Below are 26,525 nucleotides of genomic sequence, written 5' to 3'. Positions count from 1 at the left end.
AATATGATTGTATGTAATGACGATATGTCGATAGGCAATATTTGGCGCCCAAGGTGGGGTCCAGGTTGATATTTTCCTTAAAATTTTCCCAATTACTAATTGAGTTTTTAATTAATATGTCCGCTGTGGACACTAGCCGATAAATAGGGGTATTAGGATCTAAGGCTTGTAGTATTTTCACATAAAATTAAATAAAAATTGGCGCCCAACGTGGGTCCAGTTTGCTATTTTCGTTTAATTTTTCCCAATTACTAATTAATTTTTTGTGGGTTATTTTTCATCTTTTTTGTGTGGGTTATTCGACTGACAGCGAATAACATGTCCCCTTTGGGCACTATCCGAGGCATTGATAGCCTATAAACACACGAATTTAAACAGTCACGGAAAATAGCGGTAATAGGATCTAAACTGGGATATTTATACATAAAAGTAAGTCAAAATAGGGGAAATGTGATTGTATGTAATGAACATACATATGTCGATAAGTAATATTTGGCGCCCAACGTGGGGTTCAGGTTGTTATATTCGTTAAATTTTGCCCAATTACCAATTAGATTTTTTGTGGGTTATTTATTTTGATCTATTTAAATAATTATTATAGTAACAATTATAATATAATTATAATTACAAATCCCATTTTGTGGGTTATTCGACTGACTGGCTGTTAACATGTCCGCTTTGGACACTATCCGAGGCAGTGACAGCCTATAAACACACGAATTTAAACAGTCACGAAAAGTAGCGGCGATAGAATCTGATTCTGGGGTATATCAACATAAAACAAGTAAGCAAAGGATACAGTCGGACGGGGCCGACCATGTGATACCCTACACCATAACCTGTAGGATTTAGCTATGTGCAACCACCTTGCACGCTGAATGTCCGGGTTCGATTCTTATGGACCTATGTTGACGATGTTTCCTTGGATATGTTTTATGACCACTGTGAAATTCAAATGTCAAATTACAGCTATTTCGGTTAAAAACTGTAGCTAAAATTCTCAAAATAGCGAAAATCGGGAGGTACCGATATATGGGGGCTATACCAAAACATGGACCTATGTTGACGATGTTTGGAGGAGATGTTTCATGACTACTGAGAACCTCAAATGAAAAATTACAGCTAGTTCGGTTAAAAATTGTAGCTAAAATTCTCAAAATACCGAAAATCGGGAGTTATGGTTATAAGGGGGCCATACCAAAACATGGACCTATGTTGACGATGTTTGGTGGAGATGTTTCATGACCACTGAAAACCTCAAATGTCAAATTACAGCTATTTCGGTTAAAAACTGTAGCTAAAATTCTCAAAATACCGAAAATAGGGAGGTACCGATATATGGGGGCTATATCAAAACATGGACCTATATTCACGATGTTTCGTGGAGATGTTTCATGACCACTCAGAACCTCAAATGCCAAATTGCAGATTGTTCGGTTACAAATTGTGGCTAAAATTCTCAAAATACCGTAAATCGGGAGGTACCGTTATATGGGGGCTATACCAAAACTTGGACCGATATAGCCCATCTTCGAATTCTGGAACTCATTTTTCGAGTTACCGACAAAAATCGATAAAATTAAAATGCTTATAATTTCGGTAATTGACAAGTAAAAAAGTATCAGTCAGGTTGGCCGACAAAGATATGGCCTCAGCCTATGGCTATTGAAGCTTTCATCTACGGACAAATCGAATACCGGCTATAAACCCAAATCCTTTTCCCCAAATATTATGTATTAAGCAGGATTACAGAATTTGTTGGTACTTTTTAGACATTACGTCTTGCCGAAAAAAATGTGGATTAGGATTAATGCTGAAAACTGTTGCGTTGGAAGGAGGTACATGAAAGAATTGATCAACATAGACCATTTTGGAAGTGCATCTTATTTTGGAATCATTCCTTTTCGATATATATCGCGTCCACTGGTCATTTCAGTTGGACACAGTATAACTTAGAGCGTTTCGACCACTATGTCAGGAAGCATGCACTTGGCCACGACGAACATTATATTGCTATAAACAGAACCACAACGAGTACCATCCAAAAAATCTTCGAACACTTCGAGCACTTAAACAAATAGTTGATCTTTGTGTGGAAGGTACCCTAAGGGGGAGACCGATATGGACCATTTTCGAATATGGACAAAATATTAGGAGACACAAAGTTTGGACCAAATCGGTTGCTCCCTTACACATATACTGCGTGTACCATTTAAGTGACATTTTTTAATTTTTTTGGGGGAGCTACCGGAAGTTGTGGACCGATATTGGCCATCTTTGAACTTAAACTAAGTTTGAACAAATGAATAATACAAATTTCGGACTAAATCCGTTGATCCGTTCGAGAGTTATCATGCGCTCCAGCCACTGCACATGGCGCCATAGGGGCATTTTAAAGCTTTCGGACTATTTTCTCAGAAAGTATGGACTTTCCCCTGAAAAAACGTATACTGTCGTTATGTAGGCAGCGAATACAAGTTGTTAAAAGAAGTAGCAAAACGATTTGAGAGCAGGCCTTAAACTACACTCTTCACAAATTTTGTGTGGAAAGAACTCGGAGGAGTGGACCTATATAGTCCATATTCGTACTTGATCTATGTCCCGTAGAGATGTCATTATCAGAATTATCATGCGCACAATTTTTCCGAGGTACCTGAAAGAGTGGACCGATATGGCCAATCATCGAACTTATGTACATAGGGGACATGGTGCCATAGGGGTTTTTTAACCCTTTCGGACTATTTTCTCAGGAAGTATGGACTTGCCCCTGATAAACTTGCACCGTCGTAATTGTGGCAGCGAATACAAGTGGTAACAACAAGAAGCGATTCGATAGCAGGGGCACAATTCTATTCCATCGGTCCACTCCTTCGCTTACCTTCCACACAAAATTTCGGAAAAGTTCAGTTTAGGACCTGCCAACAAAGACCTCAAAATTTCAATTAATTTTTTTTTGAAATATTGCATCCAAAGAAGAGAGTCGATTAAGGTGGAATTAAAAGGGAAAAAATCGATGTCGGATTTTTTACTATAGAAACTTTGAGGCCCCAGTGGCACGTGTTAACATATTCCGATTGTGCTCAAACTTTGGCAATCTTAAAATCTAACAAAAGTGAACCCCAGTGGCACCATTATCCGATTATCTTAAAATCTAACAATACGGAACCCCGCCTAAAAAACGACATCGATTTAAAAAAAAAACACCCTAGTGCTGATATTGACCATCAGCGAACATGATGTATGTTTGTAAGAAATATTACTATGTGCAATGTTCATGCGAAATTGGGTACTCAATTCGAGAGTTTTGGTGATCAAGACTCATTTTATTAGGTAGCCCTGAAGGCCTATTCTGTAACTTTTTAACAACTTTACTCATTGTTTATTTTACAACAATTTCATTTGTTTGTTTTGTAGTTGTTACAAAAACAAAAGAAATTTTAACAACTTTTCAATCGATAAAAGTTACAGAATTCCTATACTGGTTTGATTACAGTTTTTGTGCTATTATCCAAGGACCTTCCTACGAATTTGACCTTAACATAATTGAGGTAAAAATCTATTGTTTCTATGCGTCACATTTTTGATCGTATCACAGTCTCTGAACCCTGAAGATGAGAAAATTGTAGTGAAAATATGTCCATGTATTAAACATGGCGCCCAACGTGGGGTCTCTAATGGCAAATATTGGGACAATTCGGGGTCCATTTGTCATAAAGCACTGATTTACTCTAGAAAAAAAAAACACGTAAATCACAATGACTACCTGCTATTAAAATTTCAACACCATTGGAGAAGAATTACCTTCGGTTAAAATTTAAAAACGATTTCCAAACTTAACTCAAGATGTACTTTATTAAATATTATTCTAACTTGTGTGCAGGAGGTACCCGAAACAATGGATCCATATATATCATCTTTGATGTAAGTTGGTAAAGAATTATTACGATGTAAATAGGTTGGACCGTATCGGTAAGTCCATTCTATAGATAATGAAACGAAATTTTCTGAAACGGATTTGGTCTTTACATATGTATGTATGTGAGTCAGGGACGTAGTCAGTGCCCAGCATACCAAATGTCTGATGTCCGACACGTCTGACGTATTGTCCGAATTTTGTTGCGATTTCGTTACGATGTCGGTACTATTGGTTTGCTGGGTGGCTACATCGGTGATGTGAGGTAATATGCAATATTTAGACGATGCACATTTTTTACCGTTTCACAGTGTAAAAGTCTTTTTTGTTTATAAAGCTGAGGAATGCGCATTGAAAATGACATGAGCGGCGCCCAACGTGGGGCTTCTACTCAAAAACCAAGTATATCAAAAGGTGTGAAAAAAAGAAGATAGACGCGGTTGAAAATCTTTTCTTAGTTCCGGTTAAGGGATAAAGGTTCTGTATCGTAAGACCTAAGTTACTGTAATTTTCAACAGAATGACAGCGATATTTTATAGAGCACCATGGGAAGGGCGAAAAGGAGATTTATATTAAAATCCTAGCCGATTTGCACAACATTTTGCAGTAACCTTTTTTTAGCCACAACAATGAATTGGTAAATTTGTTCATCGATTGGAAAACAATTGTGGCCCGTAGACCGATTTCCTGAAAATTCGCCTTTGACCTCCACAGACCAACCTTAACCGATCGCCATAAAATTTTATATGTACGTTTTTGGATCAAATGGAAACAATTTATGGGGTAGGAGGAGTTCCAATAAAATTGTTTTGTTAGTCCCATTTCGATAGGACATGCGGTTACCAAGCAAAACCGTGAAAACCTAAAAAACCCTTAAAAATGTAAACTTTAATCGCGATGAACATTGTGCCTTCCATTTAAACTTGGTTCAAGAGCACAGTGCAAATACATTAATGTGGAAACCAAATTCTCTCAGCAGTTTGACTTTGTCTACAGCATTTTTACACCTCCCTTAGTTTTCCTCCGTAATTTTACCTGAAAACTAGAAAACATATTATAGGACTAAAAACAAGACTTTTCCTATAAGAAAATCCAATAATAGTAAAATTTCCGCCATAGGAAAAATATACCACTTTCGGAAAATTAAATTTCCCACAGTTTGGAAAATCCCTCACATGTCCGCGTTTCAGGTAGTAAAACAACGAAATTTCTTATAGCGAATACAAGAACAACCAAAGTAGTGCATCACATTGTCGACTTAGCCGCTTCTAGTAGTTTTTACTTATTTTTTCTTTATTCCGCTCTCATTGTTCTTACTCTCTTTTTCGTTGATTCTGTTAACTGCTCTCCAAAAAACAGTAGAATTTTATTATTTGTTTTCTTATTCTTTTTTCTCCTTTTGTATCTGCACCTTTTTCTCCCCACACAAAAAGGTTTATGGCCTCTAGTTTTGTTGTGTGTGTCTGTCTGTTTCGTTTTGTTCTTATTTTTCGTATTTTTGTTTTTTTGATTTTTTTATTTTGCTCAGACTTAGAAAACACCATAAAAACAGCAACGACGACAACAGCAACAACAACACCATCAACATAAGTATTCATAAGATACAATTCTATGGATTTTGGTCTCCCCCCAATTTTTTCCGTTCATTATCTTCATCATTATGATCATCGTTTTATGTTCCTTCTCTGCGCGCACGACAAACAATTGCTTTTTTTCGTTTCATTTTTTATAACACTCACACTTACCAAGAAGACAGACACACAGATACACACATCGGAGAATTACATTTTGACTGACATATCTCATTATTAAATCTGATTGCTTTGAGAGACATTCATTTGATTTCAATGTCTCTTTGAGTAAGCAAGTAATCTTGGTTCGCTGGCTGACTGACTTGGCGGGATGGTTGGCTGACGACAACGAGCTGTTTGGGAATCATAGAGGGCTGTTGTCGTTCGTTTTCTGTCTGTCCATTTGCAATAATTCTCATTCGATTGGGAAGAAGAAGTGCGACAATGTGAATAGCGGATGCTGTTAAACACACCGGGGCACATAGAACCGCACATTGTAGATATAATGGGCTTGCGAGGTGTAGTGTTGGGTAACGCTTTTTTTGTTGCAGTATTAGTTTTGTTTGTTTGTCGTCCAAAAAGTCATAAGAAAGGGAACTCGGTTCAAGAACCCCACTATTGTTGCGAATCGATATCGGCCCTAAGGTTGGTAGGGTCTTCTGTCCATAATAAACCTTTAAAACGGACTTCTTCCGGTAGAATACCTATTGAAAGGTCCATCTATCTATAGAATTCCCGATGAACGGACTATAGAGTCGGTCTTCTGTCTATAGAAGATACACTGGAAGGGTCTATAGAATACCGGCTGGAGGGGCATCTGTCTACAGAAGACCCGTTGAGAGGGTCTTCTATATATAGAAGACCCGTTGAGAGGTTCTTCTATCTATACAAGACCCGTTGAGAGAGGGTCTTCTATCTATAGAGGAACCGTTGAGAGGGTCTTCTATCTATAGAGGAACCGTTGAGAGGGTCTTCTATCTATGGAAGACCCGTTGAGAGGGTCTTCTATCTATAGAAGAGGCGTTGATAGGGTCCTCTATCTATAGAAGACCCGTTGATAGGGTCTTCTATCTATAGAAGACCCGTTGAGAGGGTATTCTATCTATAGAAGACCCGTTGAAAGGGTATTCTATCTATAGAAGACCCGTTGAAAGGGTATTCTATCTATAGAAGACCCGTTGAGAGGGTATTCTATCTATAGAAGACCCGTTGAGAGGGTCTTCTATCTATAGTAGACCCGTTAAGAGGGTCTTCTATCTATAGAAGACCCGTTGAGAGGGTCTTCTATCTATAGAAGACCCGTTGAAAGGGTAGTCTATCTATAGAAGACCCGTTGAGAGGGTCTTCTATCTATAGAAGACCTGTTGAGAGGGTCTTCTATCCATAGAAGACCCGTTGAGAGAATATCTATCCATAGAAGACCCGTTGAGAGAATCTTCTATATATAGAAGACCCGCTGAGAGGGTCTTCTATCTATAGAAGACCCGCTGAGAGGGTCTTCTATCTATAGACGACCCGCTGAGAGGGTCTTCTGTCTATAGAAGACCCCTTGAAAGGATCTTCTATCTATAGAAGACCCGTTAAGAGGGCCTTCTATCTATAGAAGACCCGTTGAGAGGGTCTTCCGTCTATAGAAGACCCGTTGAGAGGGTCTTCTATGTATAGAAGATCCATTGAAAGGGTATTCTATATATAGAAGACCCGCTGAGAGGGTCTTCTATCTATAGAAGACCCGTCGAAAGGGCCTTCCGTATATAGAAGACCCGTTGAGAGGGTCTTCCGTCTATAGAAGACCCGTTGAGAGGGCCTTCTATGTATAGAAGATCCGTTGAGAGAATCTTCTATCTACAGAAGTCTCGTTGAGAAGGTCTTCTATCTATAGGAGACCCTTTGAGAGGGTCTTCTATCTATAGAAGACCTGTTGAGAGGGTCTTCTATTCATAGAAGACCCGTTGAGAGGGTCTTCTATCTGTAGAAGACCCTTTGAAAGAATCTTCTAAATATAGAAGACCCGTTGAGAGGGTCTTCTATGTATAGAAGATCCGTTGAGAGGGTCTTCTATCTATAGAAGCACCGTTGAGAAGGTCTATTATATATAGAACCCCCGTTGAGAAGGTCTTCTTTCTATAGAAGATCTGTTGGGAGGGTCGTCTATCTATATAAGACCCGTTGAGAGGGTCTTCTATCAGTTGAAATACCGCGGAAAGGATTGTGGAAAGAGTATTCTATCTATAGAAGACCCGTGGACCTGAAGACCTGTGGGAGGGGTCTTCTATCTGTAGAAGACATGTGGAAAGGGTATTCTATGTATAAAGGTCCCGTGGAGAGTCTTCTCTCCTTAGAAGACCCGTTGAGAGGGTCTTCTATCTATAGAAGACCCGTTGAGAGGGTCTTCTATCTATAGATGACCCGTTGAGAGGATCTTCTTTCTATAGAGGACCTGTTGGGAGTGTCTTCTATCTATAGAAACCCTGTTGAGAGGGGTTTCTATCTATAGAAGACCCGTTGAGAGGTGTTTCTATCTATAGAAGTCCCGTTGAGGGGGTCTTCTATCTATAGAGAACCCGTTGAGAGGGTCTTCTATTTATAGAAGACTCGCTTAGAGGGTCTTCTTTTTATAGAAGACCCTCTCAACGAGTCTTCTATAAATAGAAGACCCTCTCAGCGAGTCTTCTTCTGTTGGGAGTGTCCTCTATCTATAGATGACCCGTTGAGAGGGTCTTCTTTCTATAGAGGACCTGTTGGGAGTGTCTTCTATCTATAGAAACCCTGTTGAGAGGGTCTTCTATCTATGGAGGACCCGTTGAGAGAGTTTTCAACCTATAGAAGACCCGTTGATAGGTTCTTCTATATATAGAAGACCCGTTTAGAGGGTCTTCTATCTATAGAAGATCCTTTGAGAGGGTCTTCTATCTATAGAAGACCTGTTGATAGGGTCTTCTATCAATAGAAGACCCGTTGAGATGGTCTTCTATCTATAGAAGACCCGTTGAGAGGGTCTTCTATCTATAGAAGACCCGTTGAGAGGGTCTTCTATTTATTGAAGATGCGTAGAGAGGGTCTTCTATTTATAGAAGACTCGTTTAGATCCGTTTAGAGGGTCTTCTATCTATAGAAGATCTTCTATAGAGGGTCTTCTATCTATAGAAGCCCCGTTGAGAGGTTCTTCTATCTATAGATGACCCGTTGAGAGAGTCGTCTATCTATAAAAGACCCGTTGAGAGGGTCTTCCATTTATGGAAGACCCGTTGAGGGGGTCTTCGAGGCATAGAAGACATGTTGATGTGGTCTTCTATCTATAGAAGCCCCGTTCAGGAGGTCTTCTATCTGTAAAATATCCGTTGAGAGGTTCTTCTGTTTATAGAAGAGCCGTTAAAAGGATCCCCTCTCTATAGAGGACCAGTTGATAGGGCCTTTCATCTATAGAATACCCGTTCAAATGGTCTTCCATCTACAGAAGATCCGTTTAGAGGGTCTTCGTAGCATACCCTTTGAACCGGTCTTATATAGATGAAAGCCCCTCTAAACGGGTCTTCTGTTCATGGAAGACCCTTTGAACGGGTCTTCTATAGATGGAAGGCCCTTTACCTAGTTTTCTATAGACAGAGGATCCTTTCAACGGCTCTTCTATAAACACAAGAACGTCTCAATGGGTATTTTACAGATAGAAGATCTTCTGAACGGGTCTTCTATAGCTAGAAGACCACCTCAACAGGTCTTCTATCTGTAAAATACCCGTTGAGACGTTCTTGTGTTTATAGAAGAGCCGCTGAAAGGATCCCTTGTCTATAGAAGACCCGTTCAAAGGGTCTTCCATCAACAGAAGACCGGTTCAAAGGGTATTCTGTGTATAGAAGACCAGCTCAAATGGTCTTCTGTGTATAGAAGACCCGTTGAGAGGGTCTTCTGTGTATAGAATACCCATTAAGAGGGTCGTCAGTGTAGTTTAGGGTGTCTGCTATCTACTGAAGATCTGTTAGGATGGCCTTCTATCTATAGAAGACCCAATGGTCTTCTTCCTATAAAAGTCCCGTTCTGTCTACAGAAGACCCGTAGAGAAGGTATTCTGTCTATAGAAAATCCATGAAAGGGTCATCTGTCTACAGGAGACCCGTTGAGAGGGTCTTCTATCTATAGAAGATCCGTTAAGGGGGTTTTCTATCTTCTATCTATAGAAGATTCGCTGATAGGGTCTTCTGTCTATATAATACCAGTCAAAAGGACCTTTTATCAATATAAGACCTGTGAAAAGCGTCTTCTGCCTTTAGAAGGCACATCGAAGTGGTCTTTTGCTATTCCGTCCATAGAAGACCCCTTGATCTGTTATTCTATGTCTAGAAGACCTGTTAAAAGTGTCTTCTGTAGATAGAAAAACGTTTTAAGGGTATTTTGTCCATAGACAGGTTGCTCTTCTATATAAATGAGACCTATCCTGAGGGCGTTGTGTCCATATAAAACTCTACTGTTAATTTAAAAAAAAACATTAGGCAACCCTACCTACCAAGGAAGTGAACAATAATCCAAATGAATGATGGGAAGACGAAGTGTTTTTTTCCTTCCCATTTCTAAGTATTGTTCGTGTGTTCTGCTTAGTTAGTTTTGCATATGAAATATGAATGAGTTTGAAAGAAAATGTCCGTCCAAGTTAGTACGACGGACGACACATCTCCTCACATTCATCGATTCATCCATACATCCGCTGGTGAAGCTTTTGCGTTGGTTGTCTCGTTGTAGTTTGCTGCACGGCGTTTGCATTGCATTTAAGTGTTCTTCCTTTTGACAAGCTTTTGCAATGGTCGTCGACTGTTGTTGTTGTTTTTTTCTCGCAACCACTCGTTTGTTGCTGTCATTATTATTAGGTGTGTACGATAACTTTCCCAGCAATAATTACTCAGTCAGTTCCAGCAACCTCTCTCAGTGAATTTTACTCTCGCAAGCAAGAAAAATTGCAGAAAGTTATCGAACAGCATTTTGCAAAAACTTGCAAGAAAGTCAGCTGTTTCCGAAAATGTATGAAATTTGTTTTTGTTTCTTTTGATATTTTAAACCAAACGGAACAAAAACATAAATTTTAAAATTGCACTTTACTTATTTAATGCTTTAATCCTATCCACAACGCTTTAGAATCTAAAAAAATGTGCAATCGTGAAATTTTCTTGGTCGAAAATGTTAACATTTCGATTTGTTTACATTGAACATGTGATTAAAAGTCAGCTGATCAGACTTGCAAATTTTTGCGGGACAAATTTTCCCAGCAAAAATTTGCAAGTTCTCAGTCACAAAACTCTCCAAAAATCTCTCCAAACTCGCTCTCTTTTGCTGGATAATTTTGTTATCGAACAGCATTCAGCAAAAATTTGTACGAATTTGTACAAATTATTGGGTTATCGTACACACCTATTATTGTTATTGCTGTTGTTGTTGTTGTTTGGGTTGTAGCATCAATTTATATTGTGTTCGCAAGGTATTATTAACAGCAACACGTTAAAAATATCCAAATACAAGAAATGTAAAACAAAAGTTGAGAAAAAAAAAATGGTTGTTGTTCGCATGTATCGCACGGGGTAATTAGGCAAGGACGTGATCTTTTAACAATTTCCGTTTCTTGAGAAATTGAAATATAAAACACGCTGCGCTATTGCGGCAATGCAATGACGCTGGTTCAGGTGTAAATTTCATTGGGCATTGTTGTGATGCAAAAAATAAAAATAAAGAACATGGCAGTGAATGACCATTTAGAACGTGGCCATATTTCATATAGGAAGAGATCTGTTCATGACCTCAATATTATTTTTAAATTTTTTCTCTAATTTTTTTGCTAAATAATTGAAGTGGGTTTAAAATATAAGTAAGGTTATAGTTAGCTAAAATATACTGCGCCACAAACCCTGACAATGCATGATTCAACTGCAAGAATTTTGAGAAGAATTGTGGACTTCTAGCTCCGCATGACTCCTGCATCGCATAAATCGCGAAAATCGCATTTTTAGTTTTAGGCCAAAATCGAAAAATCGATTATTGCTTTCCATTACCTATCTCTACACGATAAATTGCGCCGGCCAGCGACCCTTTGGAATTACCAGAGTACTCTTAGAGAGTGCTAACTCCCCACGGAGCCTCCAAGTCTATTCCGCCGGTACCAAATCGAAGATCCACAATTATGGGCTACACTTTCCTCTTGGTAGGGGTTGTGGACTACCTTACACCTCAGTTGCTCTATTTGTCGCAGCACCCGGTTGAGAATGCGACTTCACTTCGAGCCAAAGCTCTACCCGCGATGTGGGTCCAAACCACACAGTGAGAGAAGTCGTCAAGCAAGTTGAAAATCTCACATAGAGAGCACTCTTAGAGAGTGTTAACTCTACACGGAGCCCTCAGGTCTATTCCGCCGGTACCAATTCGAAGATCTACAATTATGGACTTCACTTCCCTCTTGGTAAGGGGTTGAGGACTATCTTACACCTCAGTTGCTCTATTGGTCTCAGCAACTGGTTTAGAATGCAACTTCACTTCGAGCCGAAGCCCTACCCGCGATATGGGTCGAAACCACACATTGAGAGAAGTCGACATGTAAGTTGAAGATCTCACAAGTGATCTCCGTGGCTGCTATGAGAAGTCCTGCCCACATATCCAGGTAAGGGAGCTCAACCAGATTGCTTGAATAAAGAACTGGCAAACATCAGGAAAGCTAGCAGGAGGGCATGTAATAAGGTTTGTAGGCCAAACTTAATAGCGATTGGGTCCTATACAAGGATAGTTGCAATAAGTATAAGATTAAGATAATGAAAGCTAAGATGAATTCTTGGATAAACTTCGGTGAGGCAATAGCGGCAACATTCCGCAAGGTAATCTCAAAGGATCCAAAACCTATTGAGATCACTAATGTCGCTTAATGATGCCATGTGAACAAACTCCGCCCTAGAGACCCTAGATCTACTGGCAGAAACCCACTTTCCGGAGTCCAAGGATATCAATCCTTATTTGCCTAGTCTATATACGAATATGACCTGCACTTCTCGCGATAGGGTTTTGCTGGGGGGTTAATAAATAATCCAATGATTTCATGGTCGATCAATACGTTCCAATCCCATAAATGCCCTAGATCGGAAGGTTTCATCCCGGCTATGTTTCAAAACACACCGCCTATTTCGATCACCATATTAAAGGCATTTTTTTAGGGCTTAGCAGGGAGTTCGTAACCTGTTGCTAGCTAGCCCCATTTTCCCCGAAGTCTGGAAAATGAGCAGAGTGGTCCAGATATTGAAGCCAGACAAAGATTGTTTTGTGAATCACTTTTATCGCCCGTAGCAAAGACTCTGAAGGCTCTACTACTCCTAAGTGTCAGAAATAACTAGCAAGTTCCGAATATCAACATGGGTTCCGCAAGTAGCACACCCCTACAACAGCGGTGCACTCCATCTCCGGACATATAGGTTGAGGACTCAACCAAAATAAGTCGAGGGAAAGCACAGCATTGGTGTTTGATACTGTTAAGTACTCGACCCGGTTTGAGGACATCGAGCAGACTAATATATGTATGTGCGAACGCCAGACATGGAATTTAAAAAAATTAAGGCGCAGCCCGCTAGATTGAAAGAAGAACTCCCTTCAATGTGAGGTTAAATTTCGGGAAATATTTTACCTCTACCTTAACTGTATGTTATGTAATGCATCCCCAATGCCACCCGGAAGAGGCCGATACTTTGTAGCTACGATCTTGGTGTCGTGTACCTTCTTCCCAAATATCGTTTGTCAAGCGCTTAAGTCCAATTTGATTGTTCTTACCACCTTTTTCCGTGAGATGAATAGGCAAATGTCCTCCACTTAATCTACGCCGGCCGCTCTGTTCACCACAACGAATGCCGATATGGACACTGAGTTAAATGTCCTGGTCGATGGTGACAGAGTCACCGCAAGATTCGCATTCGACAGTATGTACTCGTCGGCCGCCCAGGTCACAGCTATATGAGGCAAGCTCAAGTCCCTAGCCGGCAGTGTTTGGGTTGGAAATAAAGAAACCTTGTTGACAACATATAACAAGATAGGTAGGTCCGTGGTAAGTTATGTGAATATAAATACAACGCGATGGAAAAATATGCAAACATGTTAGAAAGCCATCTGCTTGAGGAGACGAAGATTCCTTCAGAACACAATAACATGCTCTCGTTGTAGGACTTGATCGGGTGTGAGAGGGTGTAAGAGATCCAACGCTAAAAGTGACAACATACATATATCCCAGCAAGCCTCTCAAGCAGAACAGAATAGCATACACACAGATTCAGCAACGAATTAGTAGCTTTGCCTCAACTACAACTACTATATCGAAGAACTTCCTCCAGTACCTCCCTAACAAAATTTCGATGGCAAGTCCCTGCATCCTGACATAATGAAGCAAAAGCTGTAACAAATCTACTATGATGATGCTTGGAAGGACCGATAACTATCGACAAGAATGTCTTCCACAATTATATCCAGATTTAAGATTGACTATTTCGGTCCATTCCTCCAGGTACCACCTAAGCAAAGGTTCAACAATTTTGTATTTTAATCCAGTTCAAGGCCACATCTCGGATCGTACTAAAATATTAATAGCGAACAGTCGGCAACCCGATACTTACTGAGATATTGACGCTGAAATGTTCTAATAATTAGGGTCGTTCCTTCAACACCTCTTGCACTAATTTTTTTTCTATAGTCATGCATTGGGTAACGCTTCAGGTCTTGAAAAAGTCTTGAAAGAAGAAAAGTTTCTGTTCGGGTAAAAGACTTCAAAAAGTTAAAACATTGGATCTTGGAAAAAGGCTTGAATGGTGTCATGAATGAATGGTGTCAGATCTTCGGAAAGGTCTGGAATTTTGTCATATTTCAGGTCTTGTGAAACCTTAGAAAAGAAATTTTTCAGGTTTCAGTCTTGAAAGAAGAAAAGTTTCAGTTCGGTTAAAAGACTTCAAAAAGTCACGATTGAGGTTTTGAAAAGAGTCCTGAAAGGATCTTGGAAAAAGTCTTTAATGGTGTCATGCTGTAAGTCTTGTAAAAGGCTTGAATGGTGTCATGCCTTAAGTCTTGTAAACGGCTTGAATGGTGTCACGTATCAGATCATGAAAAAGGTCTGGAATTTGGTCATATTTCAGGACTTGTTAAAGGCTTGAAAAGTAATTTTTCAGGTTTCAGTCTTGAAAAAGGGAACGTTTCAGGTCGGGTAAAAGATTCAAAAAGTCACGTTTCAGGTTTTGAAAAGAATCCTGAATGGATCTTGAAAAAAGTCTGGAATGGATTCATGCTTTAAGTCTTGTAAAAGGCTTACACGTTACATCCTGAATGGATCTTGGAAAAAGTTTTGAATGGGCCATGCGTTAAATCCTGTAAAAGGCTTGAATGGTGTCACGTTTCAGGCCGTGGAAAGGGTCTGGAATTCGGTCATAATTCAAGTCTTGTTAAAGCATTGAAAAGCTCATTCTTCAGGTTTCAGTTTTGGTAAAAAATAAAACTTCAGAAATCATGTGGGACATGGATTTTGCCCACTCAGATTTTATCCCATCGTCTAGACTTGTTATGAGTTCATCTGCTACCTCTGGGCTTTGGTTTGCACGGAATTCCTAGAGAAGTCTTTTACTATCCTCATTCCAGCATGGGATATAGTATTTGCGGAAGCCTCTTGAGATGCAATTTTTGGCAGTAGCAATAACAAGTCCAGGGAACCGTTCGAAATTGTTGGACTTAGGGGGTATACACCTATGTCCCTGTCGAGTTTAGCGGTGAATTTGGGCCAGTCAGTTTTGCAAAAGTTCCACCTTGGCTTAGGCGTAGCTCTTAATCTTACAATCAGTTATGCCAATGTTTACAATTGGCGGATGGTGTTGGCTTTGAGGAAACTGAGGCAGTATGCGTTTTGAGGCAGGGAGGCGGTTATTGTTGGAACCAGAAACAAGGCATAGGTCGAGATTGTAGAGCGAATGCTGTTGGGGTCCTTAGCAGTAAAAATATGTGGAAACCATGATTTTTCTGACAATAAGTACGGGCGCTTGCCGTTTTCATCTTCGTTGACATATCTCCAGAGACTGTGGTGGTTGTTGAAGTCGCCGCAAAAGACAGCCGGGTGGTATATTGCTGTAAGTTTTCCTGCCAGGAAACTGTGGGAGGTTTTTAGATGTCTACGATGTGCAGGCATCTGAGCGTAAGATCACCTCAGCCTGTTTATGTGTTTGTTCTTCTGCTTAATCTGGCTCTGAGTCTATCTCCAGTTCCAGGAAAGTGGCTGCTTCAATGGGATGCAACCACAGATCCACTGGAGTTAGATGAGTAGGTTTGGCAGGGCAGTTGAAAAGATGCTGTATGTTGTGCGGGCCCATGCCGCATACTGGGCAGATGTTTGCAGACTGCTTTAATAGACTGCAATATCCTGAGCGTAGTTGAGCCAAAACTACTCTGGTTTGTCGTGGCAGCTGACACTCCTCAGCTGTCTGCTCTATGGCGGATGTACTCCGAGGACTTTATTCACACTATATTTGCTTGTGGCCTTGAAAATTGCGTCCGTGTGAATGTTATTTAAGTCTGCTTGGTCTGCCTGTTGATCTAGGGGTTCTCTCCTGTATCGTTGGATCTCTGCCTCTAAATTGTGTATAGCCTACACACCACCTGGAGATTGGGATGGCTCTCACGGTAATATCAGAGCAAGTACTGCAAAGACAACATCTCATTGTGTTGCTTTACTGGAAGAATCTTTGCCTCCTCAAGTAGATGGTCCACTGAAGACCTGAGGAGGCATCCTGCTGCTGTTCTCAGGGCGGTATTCTGACAAGCTTGAAACTTACGAAGTGTCGAATGTGACAGCTTACCGTTTTCATCTTCGTTCCAGTTGCTGTGGTGGCTGTTGAAGTCGCCGCAATATAAATCCGGGTGGGAGTAGACGGGCAGTAAGTTTTCCTGACTGGAGACTGTGGGAGGTTTGTCGATGTTTATGTCCAGGCCTTGTATCAGAAATGTGATTATTGATATGTCTCCTGTATCTGACGCCAAAGATCGTACAATCATCCACATACGTTACGATATCAACGCCGTCTAGAGGGGGCGGAATACAGGAGAGGTAGGGGTTAAACAGTTCCTGAGATATCACCTTACCTGGGGAACTCCCTGTTCCACTGTACTGGGTTTGGACTTCTTGTTCCTGAATTCCACGTACAACTGGCGTCCACACATATAATTGATTATCCAACGTTTCAAGTTTGGCTGGAGAGTTGTCTGCTCTATGTCCTCAAACAGCGTGGGGTGCCTGACAGTATCAAAGGCTTTTGATTAGTCAAGCGCCACCATTACTATTCTGTCACACGGCGGTCTCAGGTTGAGTCCTCTACAAATATGTGTGGAGATGGCGTGCAGCGCTCTTGTCGTGCTATGCTGATGATCGACAACTAGATAGCTATTTCTGACACTGGGGAGGACTAAGTTACATGTATTGCTTCTGTTGTGTAATGTTTGTTGTGGACCTACCTGTATGGGTTTCCTAGATGAGGACGACGTCAACTTTTTAATTTTTTTCTTTTTACGATTATTTTTCTGCTTATTTGTAGCTTTGTCGGGATTATTCCTAGCTTGTTTTCCTTTATTTTGCTTGTTATTCGTTTTTTGTTTATCCGTATTTTCTCCTGGGAATAGGAGACGAGTGTATGTAAATTTTTTTACTGATGTGATAATTTGTGATTTCTTCTACGTTAGTTTGTAGATTACGAATGACTTCATTTCCATTTATATTTTGTTAACTGTATTTTTTTTTTTTTTTGTATTGACCAGAAGGTTAATTTCAGTTTTTGTTGAAGTCAACATAAATTCTTTGGCCTCCGAATTGGTGTAGTTCATACAGCATTACCCAAGATGCACCACGAGGAGGCGAGTTGCGGTTACATGGACTATAGACTCATTCAAGCTGACCCATGACTTTCACTTAACTTTAATGATTTCCCTTGTGTACTTATTGAAACTAACATTATAGGAATCTCAAGCAGGACTGAATTATATCATATTGGGTTTGTTATATGATCTTCTTCGCTCTTTCCCATACTTTTCACAATAATGGACCATTCATTACCTACATTGGTTCTGTCATATGGAACAACAATCTTATGGTGCAGGCTTCTACACTCATAAAAAGTTTGTAAGTCTATTGTAAGTTCGGGCTAACACAGCGATAGTGCCGATAAGAGAAATATTCTATACATATTGATCACACACTGGAATGGGTCCTAGGTACCAAACATCCAAATACCACTAATTTTGTCATTCCATTTATTCCACTTAAATATTTAAAATGTCAATTTCCCACAATTGAAATTGAAAAAAAAAACAATAATTCACAAGCGGCATCACTTTAACCACCATTTTTGGCACGTTCCGATCGGTTATCACACGAGCAAAACAGCAAAAATTAAAACACCCCCTCGTTACTTAGTTAGACAGGCAGTTGGGCCATGTTAAATTGACCTCGCCGATGGCATTTAATTGTTTGTTCGACTAAACTTTAATTGTAATTTTGGCGCGTGGTCTAAAAAGTCAAAGAGACAAACTACACGAAAGGCAACAACGACAACAAATGACAACCACTTGTTATGTTCTTTGATAGACACAAATAACAATTTTAATGATATTCACAAACGATTGTTGTTGAAATGTGGTGGCTTGGTTGTTTTTTTGAGAAATGTAATTCATTTTTCCACTCAACTAATTACCAAATTTTGGTGGTATTTTTTTGGTAAGACAAGGTGGTTATACACTTCGGCTTATTTGGGGAGAAGTTTGAATTAATTTGTCAACTGCTGTTGAGGTGTTTTTGGTCACGCTGTTTTTTTATTTGGTTGTCCCGCTTTGCTCAGGAGGTGATCATGTCATGAAAATAATAAGTTTCATTTTGGTCATTTTTGTTGTTTGCTGTTGGTGGCACGGTTGATGTTGCCGCCACCAACCACTACGATGTTTATTTATTCGTCGCATGGTGCGGTTTAGTGTGGAGAACTGAACATAAGTAACACCATGGTTAACTACCAAACAACCTGTTACTTTTATGCAATTTAACGCTTTTTAACCACACAACAACAACAACAACAAATACAACAACCACACCACAATTTCAAATCACTTGTTTAAATAATTTGCCATTGTTGGTGGCAACAACTATTGGCTATAAGAGGCACTAACTAGTCTTTCTTTCAGAAAGCTCCGAAAATGAGGGAGATTGCAGTCGAGGTGTATACCCTACAACACTAGTACATCACTAAAAGATTATCAGGTTATTAATAAAAATGAACGCGAATTTTTAAAGAATTTTTTTTCAAGGACCACCACAACACGAATCGTGATTTTTTAAAGAATATTTTTTCAAGGACCACCACAACACAAAACGTGGATTTTTTAAAGAATATTTTTTTAAGGGGGAGTTTTTAAAAAATATTTTTTCAAGGATCACCACAACACAGAACGTGGGTTTTTAAACAATTTTTTTCAAGGGACATTTTTTAAACAATATTTTTTCAAGGACCTTTTTTAAAGAATAATTTTCAAGGACCACCACAACGTGGATTTTTTAAAGAATATTTTTCAAGGACCACCACAACGTGGATTTTTAAAGAATATTTTTTGAAGGAATATTTTTTTTCAATGACCTCAACCAGACAAAACGTGGATTTGTTAAAGAATATTTTTTTTAAGGAATATTTTTTTTTCAAGGACCTCAACCAGACAAAACGTGGATTTTTTAAAGAATATTTTTTTCAAGGACCTCAACCAGACAAAACGTGGATTTTTTAAAGAATATTTTTTTCAAGGACCTCAACCAGACAAAACGTGGATTTTTTAAAGAATATTTTTTTCAAGGACCTCAACAACACAAAACGTGGATTTTTTAAAGAATATTTTTTTCAAGGACCTCAACCAGACAAAACGTGGATTTTTTAAAGAATATTTTTTTCAAGGACCTCAACAACACAAAACTTGGATTTTGTAAAGAATATTTTTTTCAAGGACCTCAACCAGACAAAACGTGGATTTTTTAAAGAATATTTTTTAAGGACCATAAGATGAATAAACTTTGATTTTTAAAAGAATATTTTTTAAGGACCATCAAAAGGATAATCGTGGATTTTTTAAAGAATATTTGTTCAAGGACCATCAAAAAGATAATCGTGAATTTTTTAAAGAATATTTTTTCAAGGACCACCACAACACAAAACGTGGATTTTTTAAAGAATATTTTCTCAAGGACCACCACAACATAAAACGTGGATTTTTAAAGAATACTTTCTCAAGGACCACCACAACATAAAACGTGGATTTTTAAAGAATACTTTCTCAAGGACCACCACAACATAAAACGTGGATTTTTAAAGAATATTTTCTCAAGGACCACCACAACATAACACGTGGATTTTTAAAGAATATTTTCTCAAGGACCACCACAACATAAAACGTGGATTTTTAAAGAATATTTTCTCAAGGACCACCACAACACAAATCGTGGATTTTTTAAAGAATATTTTTTCAAGGACCACCACAACACAAAACGTGGATTTTTTAAAGAATATTTTTTCAAGGACCACCACAACACAAAATGTGGATTTTTTAAAGAATATTTTTTCAAGGACCACCACAACACAGAACGTGGATTTTTTAAAGAATATTTTTCAAGGACCACCACAACACAAAACGTGGATTTTTTAAAGAATATTTTTTCAAGGACCACCACAACACAAAACTTGGATTTTTTAAAGAATATTTTTTTCAAAGACTACCACAGCACAAAACGTGGATTTTTTAAAGAATATTTTTCAAGGACCACCACAACACAAAACGTGGGTTTTTTAAAGAATATTTTTCAAGGACCACCACAACACAGAACGTGGATTTTTTAAAGAATATTTTTTCAAGGACCATCACAACCCAAAACGTGGATTTTTTAAAGAATATTTTTTTAAGGACCACCACAACACAAAACTTGGATTTTTTAAAGAATATTTTTTCAAGGACCACCACAACACAAAACGTGGATTTTTTAAAGAATATTTTTTCAAGGACCACCACAACACAAAACGTGGATTTTTTAAAGAATATTTTTTCAAGGACCACCACAACACAAAACGTGGATTTTTTAAAGAATATTTTTTCAAGGACCACCACAACACAAAACGTGGATTTTTTAAAGAATATTTTTTCAAGGACCACCACAACACAAATCGTGGATTTTTAAAGAATATTTTTTCAAGGACCACCACAACACAAAACGTGAATTTTTTAAAGAATATTTTTTCAAGGACCACCACAACACAAAACGTGGATTTTTTAAAGAATATTTTTTCAAGGACCACCACAACACAAAACGTGGATTTTTTAAAGAATATTTTTTCAAGGACCACCACAACACAAAACGTGGATTTTTTAAAGAATATTTTTTCAAGGACCCCCACAACACAAAACATGGATTTTTTAAAGAATATTTTTTCTAGGACCACCACAACACAAAACGTGGATTTTTTAAAGAATATTTTTTCAAGGACCACCACAACACAAAACGTGGGTTTTTAAAGAATATTTTTTCAAGGACCATCACAACCCAAAACGTGGATTTTTTAAAGAATATTTTTTCAAGGACCACCACAACACAAAACGTGGATTTTTTAAAGAATATTTTTTCAAGGACCATCACAACCCAAAACGTGGATTTTTTAAAGAATATTTTTTCAAGGACCACCACAACACAAATCGTGGATTTTTAAAGAATATTTTTTCAAGGACCACCACAACACAAAACGTGAATTTTTTAAAGAATATTTTTTCAAGGACCACCACAACACAAAACGTGGATTTTTTAAAGAATATTTTTTCAAGGACCACCACAACACAAAACGTGGATTTTTTAAAGAATATTTTTTCAAGGACCACCACAACACAAAACGTGGATTTTTTAAAGAATATTTTTTCAAGGACCCCCACAACACAAAACGTGGATTTTTTAAAGAATATTTTTTCAAGGACCCCCACAACACAAAACGTGGATTTTTTAAAGAATATTTTTTCTAGGACCACCACAACACAAAACGTGGATTTTTTAAAGAATATTTTTTCAAGGACCACCACAACACAAAACGTGGATTTTTTAAAGAATATTTTTTCAAGGACCATCACAACCCAAAACGTGGATTTTTTAAAGAATATTTTTTCAAGGACCACCACAACACAAAACGTGGATTTTTTAAAGAATATTTTTTCAAGGACCATCACAACCCAAAACGTGGATTTTTTAAAGAATATTTTTTCAAGGACCACCACAACACAAATCGTGGATTTTTAAAGAATATTTTTTCAAGGACCACCACAACACAAAACGTGAATTTTTTAAAGAATATTTTTTCAAGGACCACCACAACACAAAACGTGGATTTTTTAAAGAATATTTTTTCAAGGACCACCACAACACAAAACGTGGATTTTTTAAAGAATATTTTTTCAAGGACCACCACAACACAAAACGTGGATTTTTTAAAGAATATTTTTTCAAGGACCCCCACAACACAAAACGTGGATTTTTTAAAGAATATTTTTTCTAGGACCACCACAACACAAAACGTGGATTTTTTAAAGAATATTTTTTCAAGGACCACCACAACACAAAACGTGGATTTTTTAAAGAATATTTTTTCAAGGACCATCACAACCCAAAACGTGGATTTTTTAAAGAATATTTTTTCAAGGACCACCACAACACAAAACGTGGATTTTTTAAAGAATATTTTTTCAAGGACCATCACAACCCAAAACGTGGATTTTTTAAAAAATATTTTTTCAAGGACCACCACAACACAAAACGTGGATTTTTTAAAGAATATTTTTTCAAGGACCATCACAACCCAAAACGTGGATTTTTTAAAGAATATTTTTTCAAGGACCACCTCAAGACAAAACGTGGATTTTTTAAAGAATATTTTTTCAAGGACCACCACAACACAAAACGTGGATTTTTTAAAGAATATTTTTTCAAGGACCACCACAACACAAAACGTGGATTTTTTAAAGAATATTTTTTCAAGGACCACCACAACACAAAACGTGGATTTTTTAAAGAATATTTTTTCAAGGACCTCCACAACACGGGGATTTTTTAAAGAATATTTTTTCAAGGACCACCACAACACAAAACGTGGATTTTTTCAAGGACCACCACAACACAAAACGTGGATTTTTTAAAGAATATTTTTTCAAGGACCACCACAACACAAAACGAGGATCTTTTTAAGAATATTTTTTCAAGAATATTTTTTCAAGGACCACCACAACAGAAAACGTGGATTTTTTAAAGAATATTTTTTTTAAGGGCGAGTTTTTAAAGAATATTTTTTCAAGGACCACCACAACACAAAACGTGGATTTTTTAAAGAATATTTTTTCAAGGACCCCCACAACACAAAACGTGGATTTTTTAAAGAATATTTTTTCAAGGACCATCACAACCCAAAACGTGGATTTTTTAAAGAATATTTTTTCAAGGACCACCACAACACAAAACGTGGATTTTTTAAAGAATATTTTTTCAAGGACCATCACAACCCAAAACGTGGATTTTTTAAAGAATATTTTTTCAAGGACCACCACAACACAAATCGTGGATTTTTAAAGAATATTTTTTCAAGGACCACCACAACACAAAACGTGAATTTTTTAAAGAATATTTTTTCAAGGACCACCACAACACAAAACGTGGATTTTTTAAAGAATATTTTTTCAAGGACCACCACAACACAAAACGTGGATTTTTTAAAGAATATTTTTTCAAGGACCACCACAACACAAAACGTGGATTTTTTAAAGAATATTTTTTCAAGGACCCCCACAACACAAAACGTGGATTTTTTAAAGAATATTTTTTCTAGGACCACCACAACACAAAACGTGGATTTTTTAAAGAATATTTTTTCAAGGACCACCACAACACAAAACGTGGATTTTTTAAAGAATATTTTTTCAAGGACCATCACAACCCAAAACGTGGATTTTTTAAAGAATATTTTTTCAAGGACCACCACAACACAAAACGTGGATTTTTTAAAGAATATTTTTTCAAGGACCATCACAACCCAAAACGTGGATTTTTTAAAGAATATTTTTTCAAGGACCACCACAACACAAAACGTGGATTTTTTAAAGAATATTTTTTCAAGGACCATCACAACCCAAAACGTAAATTTTTTAAAGAATATTTTTCAAGGACCATCACAACCCAAAACGTAAATTTTTTAAAGAATATTTTTTCAAGGACCACCTCAAGACAAAACGTGGATTTTTTAAAGAATATTTTTTCAAGGACCACCACAACACAAAACGTGGATTTTTTAAAGAATATTTTTTCAAGGACCACCACAACACAAAACGTGGATTTTTTAAAGAATATTTTTTCAAGGACCTCCACAACACGGGGATTTTTTAAAGAATATTTTTTCAAGGACCACCACAACACAAAACGTGGATTTTTTAAAGAATATTTTTTCAAGGACCTCCACAACACGGGGATTTTTTAAAGAATATTTTTTCAAGGACCACCACAACACAAAACGTGGATTTTTTAAAGAATATTTTTTCAAGGACCACCTCAAGACAAAACGTGGATTTTTTAAAGAATATTTTTTCAAGGACCACCACAACACAAAACGTGGATTTTTTAAAGAATATTTTTTCAAGGACCATCACAACCCAAAACGTGGATTTTTTAAAGAATATTTTTTCAAGGACCACCTCAAGACAAAACGTGGATTTTTTAAAGAATATTTTTTCAAGGACCACCACAACACAAAACGTGGATTTTTTAAAGAATATTTTTTCAAGGACCACCACAACACAAAACGTGGATTTTTTAAAGAATATTTTTTCAAGGACCTCCACAACACGAGGATTTTTTAAAGAATATTTTTTCAAGGACCTCCACAACACGGGGATTTTTTAAAGAATATTTTTTCAAGGACCACCACAACACAAAACGTGGATTTTTTAAAGAATATTTTTTCAAGGACCTCCACAACACGGGGATTTTTTAAAGAATATTTTTTCAAGGACCTCCACAACACGGGGATTTTTTAAAGAATATTTTTTCAAGGACCACCACAACACAAAACGAGGATCTTTTTAAGAATATTTTTTCAAGAATATTTTTTCAAGGACCACCACAACAGAAAACGTGGATTTTTTAAAGAATATTTTTTTTTAAGGGCGAGTTTTTAAAGAATATTTTTTCAAGGACCACCACAACACAAAGTTTGGATTTTTTAAAGAACTTTTTTTCAACGACCAGGAGACCTCATAACGGGGATTTTAAAGAACATTGCGAAGGACTAGCTGACCAAAAACGTGGGTTTTTAAGGAATATTGAATATTGAGGGACCTTTAGGGATGTACTGTAGCGTAGCGCATTGCATGTTCGTCATCTTTGCCCGCGATGGTTTTCAACATTAGTAGTTGTTGCTTTTGTATACATTTTTTTATTTTCATGGTGGCATAAAGTTAGAAAAATGCTTCTGTGTATTTTTTTCTCTTAGTTTATTTTGGGAAATTTATTAGTGATACCTGTACCATTGTTGGTGGCTTTAGCAATCAATGTTTGGATAGATAGATAATCTATGACTATGCTGTTGGTTGGATTTACCCTAAAGCCTTATGGCTTACTGGTTCTAGTCCGTCGTAGTTGGTAGCCACATTTTTACATTGGACTATCTCTCAATCGGTGTAGCAACAACGGTGGTATTTTAACATCATGCAGAGTATTTATTTATCACTTAATTATGGCAAAGATTTTATAATCCATTCAAGAGTATCGCTTAGTTAGGTAGTTAATGGTCATTATGTCAGCTTAAAGTGACACAAACATGAAATAAATAGCTGGCTATTTCATATATGAGCGGATTTCCAGTCATTTACCTGGTTGGACATTGTTGCGTTTGTTTATTCAGGGAGATTAATGGGGGTATAATAAAGCAGTGCTTTAATGGATTTTATTGAGGTATGCGGAGAACGAAGGATACATGGATATTTTGAAATGACTTAGATAACTTACCCAAAAAATATGGATATACAACGGCAAGTGGAATAAGGAAAATATCACTTACCTAAAAAAGAAACAAAAAAAGAAAAGACATTAAATCTAGAAATACAAAAATAAAATAAAATTATAGATATTAATTATAAAACCCACCTTTATGGGGCTAAAGGTCTCTCCAACTTTTTCTTTAAAAAAAACTACTGCTAATGGACCCTCAAAAATATTTTCTAAAAAATCACTATTTATTGGGCTAATGGTCGCTCAAAAATATTCTTTAAAAATCCACGTTTATGGGGCTAATGGTCGCTCAAAAATATTCTTTAAAAAATCCACGTTTATGGGGCTAATGGTCGCTCAAAAATATTCTTTAAAAAATCCACGTTTATGGGGCTAATGGTCGCTCAAAAATATTATTTAAAAAATCCACGTTTATGGGGCTAATGGTCGCTCAAAAATATTCTTTAAAAAATCCACGTTTATGGGGCTAATGGTCGCTCAAAAATATTCTTTAAAAAATCCACGTTTATGGGGCTTATGGTCGCCCAAAAATATTCTTTAAAAAATCCACGTTTATGAGGCTAATGGTCGCTCAAAAATATTCTTTAAAAAATCCACGTTTATGAGGCTAAGGGTCGCTCAAAAATATTCTTTAAAAAATCCACGTTTGTGGGGCTAATGGTCGCTCAAAAATATTCTTTAAAAAATCCACGTTTATGAGGCTAATGGTCGCTCAAAAATATTCTTTAAAAAATCCACGTTTATGGGGCTAATGGTCGCTCAAAAATATTCTTTAAAAAATCCACGTTTGTGGGGCTAATGGTCGCTCAAAAATATTCTTTAAAAAATCCACGTTTGTGGGGCTAATGGTCGCTCAAAAATATTCTTTAAAAAATCCACGTTTGTGGGGCTAATGGTCGCTCAAAAATATTCTTTAAAAAATCCACGTTTGTGGGGCTAATGGTCGCTCAAAAATATTCTT

General features: G+C 37.5%; 1 protein-coding gene across 1 annotated transcript in view; it reads right to left on the bottom strand.

The window, feature by feature from the left end:
* Positions 1–26,525, bottom strand: part of tkv (serine/threonine receptor kinase thickveins) — a 723,071-nt gene that overhangs the window by 145,616 nt on the left and 550,930 nt on the right. The gene's annotated exons all lie outside the window — the stretch shown is intronic.

Source organism: Musca autumnalis, unplaced genomic scaffold (assembly GCF_047663935.1).
Source record: "Musca autumnalis isolate F117 unplaced genomic scaffold, ASM4766393v1 scaffold_2, whole genome shotgun sequence".
Lineage (NCBI taxonomy): Eukaryota > Metazoa > Arthropoda > Insecta > Diptera > Muscidae > Musca > Musca autumnalis.
This window is presented reverse-complemented; position numbering and strand designations above follow the sequence as displayed.